Source organism: Trachymyrmex cornetzi, unplaced genomic scaffold, assembly GCF_001594075.2.
Source record: "Trachymyrmex cornetzi isolate Tcor2-1 unplaced genomic scaffold, Tcor1.1 scaffold191, whole genome shotgun sequence".
Taxonomy (NCBI): domain Eukaryota; kingdom Metazoa; phylum Arthropoda; class Insecta; order Hymenoptera; family Formicidae; genus Trachymyrmex; species Trachymyrmex cornetzi.
Genome location: NW_017296539.1, coordinates 131,524 through 136,900, shown reverse-complemented (window position 1 = coordinate 136,900; position 5,377 = coordinate 131,524). Strand labels below are relative to the sequence as shown.

Sequence of the window (5,377 nt, the reverse complement as noted above, 5' to 3'; positions counted from 1 at the left end):
TATATATATAATATGTATGGTTTACAGCAATGATTTGAAATATTTACCATGTTTACCAGTTTTATATTTTATTTTTAATAAGAGCGCGATGATTGATGCTCTCGCACGCAATGATGCTGTCGACGCGTAACATGATACCGCAGAGATAAGGGAGGAAGGAACAATTAATTGCAAACTTTGAGATATACAATTTACGTATGCATTTATTTTTCATGCAGTGCATTATATACAATATTATCTACAGCGTAAACTATCAATTGGCATGCAATACCAGAATGCTTATCATAAATCCTACGTAAAGTGTTTACCGCTTCCAATTTGTTCATAATACAGTTCTGACGTAAATAATTTACAAAATAGTCAAATTTATCGCTTACAATATTTGTATATTGACATAAATCAAAATATGCGTGTTCAACACATTGTTCGAGTTGAAGCATAAAAAATATAGTCGATGGTTTCATATACACACACTTGTCACATAAAGATAATTTCACATTGTCCACATTACGTATTTTAACCAGTTCAATGACAAGGTACTGAATCATCAACGGTGACGGAGTAGATGACCGCATCAATTGCTGGATGTCCGATCGTTTTTCGATAAACGCCATCCACGTAGCGTGTGGCAGGACGATACGGTTGCCTCGAGTATCGCCAATCGCAATTTCCACTTGAGACATTGTCCCGCGGCGATCCCAATCTCCAGAAATTTGTACGCTGTCGGTGTCAGGGCGAACACCTTCCTCAAAATGCTACGTGCACTGTAGGAAACATACGAATAAACAATATAGAAAAAAATTTTTTCGCAGATATAAGTGAAATACGTACAGTCAAACGTACGGTCAAACGAGTTCAGAGCAACTGATGAAGTCCCCCTCAAATTCTTTATAAAGTTTCCCCTACCATAGCACTTCGAGGATGGATGTTGAATTTATGTATCAATTTCAAAGAATAGTTTATATGAAATTACTTGAGAATCTTTAATCACACACCTGCGAGGTGTATAATAAGCCCGACAGATACGATTAGTCCGTGTACACGAGAATAGTTTCTATTTCAGCGTCATCACTTTTAGAGAATAGTTCATATGAAATTATTTGAGAATCTTTAATCACACACATGCAAGGTGTATAATAACCCCGACAGATACAATTAACCCATGTGCAATACCACGAAAGAATATCACCAAGTATTTCCGCACAACATGTAGAAAACGCTGATCGTCTACATTGACCGTCTAATTCATCATAATCGTAAACCCTTTCGAAGTGTTGAATGTTTACCACACCAAGTACCAGTGCGTGTTAAAACATTGCGGAAACCAAGTTCCCGATTGCGTATCAAATGCGGGAGCGATGAGCAATTACGGTTAGCCATGTTTGCACAGACTGACTTTGCACGATCCCCGTCAGTATTTATATTTTCGTTCCCACTCAACAATAGTAAAAAATGCAATGTTTGCGAAAACATGTCGCAACATGTTTCGCGATGACACCATCAATTTAGCACGTGCAAAAATGCACCCCTTACAATAAAAGAGGCATCTGAGGATGACTTCAATGTAATCTAATACCGCAAATTGTAGCGTCAGCAAATATGCAACTGCTTTGTCAGCATAATACAAGAAATTTTTTCAAGGACATCATTAATGTAATTTGATACAACACGTGCAAAAGTGCACCTCTTACAATAAACGACGCATCCGGTGATGACATCGATGTAATCTAATAAAGCAAAATGCAACATTTGCAAATATAGAACTGCTTTGTCAGCGTAGTATAAGAAATTTTTTCAAGAATCGTTAATGTAATTCAAGATTTTATATTTCAGTCAACACCGATATGAAGCTTATTGGACCAGTATCTCATAAGTAACCTTATAAACTCAGCTGCTTAAATGTAATCTGTCTTTATCAATATTGTTTATCAATCCTGTGTTAACGATTAAACATATTTTATGTTTAATTAATGTTATAAAGAGTTAAGATTTTAGTTGTTGTGATTTGTTAATTAAAACATTTAAAAGAATATTACAAATTATTATATTTAAGATGACAGTAATGAAAATTTCATTAACATACACATGATCCTTTCATGTTTTTAATAATATGTAACCTCATTATACAGTTATCTTCGTGGTTCAACTTATCCTTCGAGAATGCTCCACATATCCACTTGCATCCTTGTAATTAATATAATCTTTTTCATGTTTACGAGATATATCAAGAATTTATAAGTACTCAATTATTAAGACAGATGAACATGCAACGTAAATGCTTTTAAAGCATTTGTCATTAGTTCATCTATAATTGTGTGAAGATTTATAATAATTTCAAGAAAAAGTGTCACAACTAGCCTCGCTCTACCCTACATCGAGACTCCGTACTAGATGATAGCAACACCTTTTCTACCGAATCGCGGTTTACGCTATCACATAATACTCCACATTAATGTATATATATAACGTATAATAAATTATTTGTCATCAAACGAAATTGATGAAATATATTATTATATTTTTCAAACACAATAAGTGAAGAAGGTCATCTGCGGTTAAAATGGATCTTGGTGCTTAATAATATTCTGTAAATTTTTTTATTTTTTTTACAATTTGTAGCTCACTGCGCGAGATCTTATCGGTCTTGAAATACAATCCTAAAGTCAGAGTACGTATTTTCACAAATTAAATTAACAAGCAATTTAATTATATCTATGCTAATCAATTTATTATATTGTGTTTCAGGTCCAAGGAAGCAGTCATCTGATGCTGAATTCAAAAAGGACTTGTTCAAAATGTTATCAGATAGTAGCAAAGCTCCTGACGGTGTTGAAGGATTTTTGCTTCAACTGGGCGATATTTTAAGAAAATTGCCATATAAAAATAGAAGACTACTTGAAACTAAAATTAGGATGGATGCATTAAAAGCAGAAGAGGCAGGACTTATATAATATTTATAAAGAAAATTATTATCTCGATGTAACATTTTTATTCTCATTCTTAGAAAAAACATAAAGTACAAAACTGTATCGGATTCATGTTTACTTACAAAATTATTTATGTAGGTAATTAATATACACATTCACCTATACATTTTCTGCAGATTTATTTTAAAATTCATTATTCTCAGCTTTCTCCCATTGCCATTGTACAGTGCCTTCATTTACAAAATAGTTGGCAAATCTTTCTCTGTAAATACTGGACAAGTTACGTGAAATAACATCTTGGTTAACCTGATTTCCTATATTTCTAATAATGCCAAGCGATGTTTGCTGCCTGTCGTGTCTATTATATTGTAAGTATTGTCTTTCCTGAGGTTTTCAAGTTCCTTAGTGATGATGAAATTGTGTAAGCAGATAGTGGCCAACACTATCTTTTCGGCTTTCGAGACGTAGGTATTGATTGGTCTTCGAAAAATTCGCCACCTTCCTGCAAGTATGCCAAAAGCTCTTTCAATAACTTGTCTGACCCTGCTGAGACGATAATTAAATACTTTTTTCTTCAAATCTAGTTGTGAACTTTTTGGATATGGTCGCATCAAGTATGGTGACAGCGGGTATGCTTCATCAGCCACCAAAACAAATGGTAACTCGTATTGATTAACTGGAGAAGGTGGAGGCACATTCAAAGTATTTGCATCTAGTCCTGATTTTAATTTGCTATTAGCAAAAACTCCAGCATCGCTACGACGACCCTCTGCTCCTACATCTACCAAAATGAACTTATAGTGCGCATCTGCAATGCCAGTAAGATTCAAACTATGGGTTTTTTTTATAATTGTAATAGAAGGAGCCACTGTGAGGAGGAGCCTGTAATTTAAATTTTAAAGTCGTCTATTTCATGAATGTTAAATACAAAAGATGTCTGAATAAATTATTATTACCTCTACTACGATGTTTCCCATCTATTGCCCCCATGCAATGAGGGAAATTCCACATTGCTTCAAAATTTTCTGCTATCTTTGTCCATGCATCCTTGTTTGGTATTGGCATAACTAAATCCTTTAATTTAAGCCAAATTTCATCACAAGTTTCATGAATTATTTGCGAAACAGTGTTTAGAGAAACTCGAAATGCATATCCTATTGATCTCATGCTGTCTCCACTGGCTAAATACCTCGGGGTGATCCCGATTGATCACGGCTCGATTGGACACCACCAATCAGCGACCGGTGCTTAGGAGCATTGTAGTCTCAAGCGCTGTGAGTGACTCGCGTCCAATTGAGCCGTGTTCAACTGGGTGCCACCCAATACCTCAAGCAAATTTGCAACCTTGTGTGAGAAGCAATTGGTTCTCTAATATTTGTTTGTTTTCATTTCCAGGACCTACTATTGAAAGAAGATGTTCGAAGGTGCCAACATCCATTCTCAAATAATTAAAGTGCAGCGAAGGATCAGTTGCTTTCAGCATAGTAACTAAATTGTTACTATCACCTTGGCGAAACCGCTGCTCTACTGAATAAATGGGTCTGACTCATTCACTTCTTTTGGATTTTCTTTCTGACAAGGCATCGTAAATTGAGTATAATTTGAGCAAAGTTAACCTTATTTTCCCCTTTCGATAGTGCATCATTGGAGTTTTCAAGAATATTTTTATTAAGTGCTTAATAGCTTCAGTTGTCATCATTATTTTATTATCCATGATGATAAAAAATTACTTACTGTATGATGGCTCAATTGCATCAAAGTTGCGCAAATATACTCAAGATCAAGACATCAAGAACAATGACGCATGACGCATTACGTGAGATTTCGGCGTGCCCTGTTCACACGCTGCGGAAAAATGGTAGTAAATTCTTTACAGCTGATCAAAACATTGTTTTGAGATTGTAAATATTAATTCTAAAATATTAAATACCACAACAGTGATAATTGTTTTTACAATTTGAGAAATTATATTTTATTTTAATAAGCAAATTATTAACATAAAGTTAGAAATTTCTAAATTTATTCATCCTAGATGCATCTTTGACGCATCATGTGAACATAGCACACAAAACTTGCGTGTTAGAAAAGTGCGGAATAGCGCTGATTGGTTGCTTCAATGACGCACTCTGTATTTCGCAGCCCTATGACGCACCGTGTGATTTCATCCAAACAGAATTGGCATCTCTGGTTACAGCGCATGCGCACGAAAGTAGGGATGGGCGATGTACAAGAAAAGTATCGATTCTATAATAATCGATTATGATCCAATCCGATTTTTAATTAGCCGATTCATCGCGGAAGAAAACATCGGTGTTGGCAAAATCGATCATTTGGAGAAAAAAAACTGATTACTAAATTTTATTTTTTTTAATTATTAATTTTTAGAAATATATTGAATTATAATTTTTAAAATTATTTTTATCACAAAATAAAAAAAGAAATAGAGTACA

General features: G+C 34.4%; 1 long non-coding RNA gene across 1 annotated transcript; it reads right to left on the bottom strand.

The window, feature by feature from the left end:
- Positions 1–3,102: 3,102 nt before the first annotated feature.
- Positions 3,103–4,753, bottom strand: LOC108759523 (uncharacterized). The gene is made up of 3 exons (XR_001940017.1): positions 4,254–4,753; positions 3,884–4,116; positions 3,103–3,809 (listed from the first exon to the last, which is right to left on the bottom strand). It is a non-coding gene; the product is annotated as an uncharacterized LOC108759523 (long non-coding RNA).
- Between the last annotated feature and the right edge of the window lie 624 nt (positions 4,754–5,377).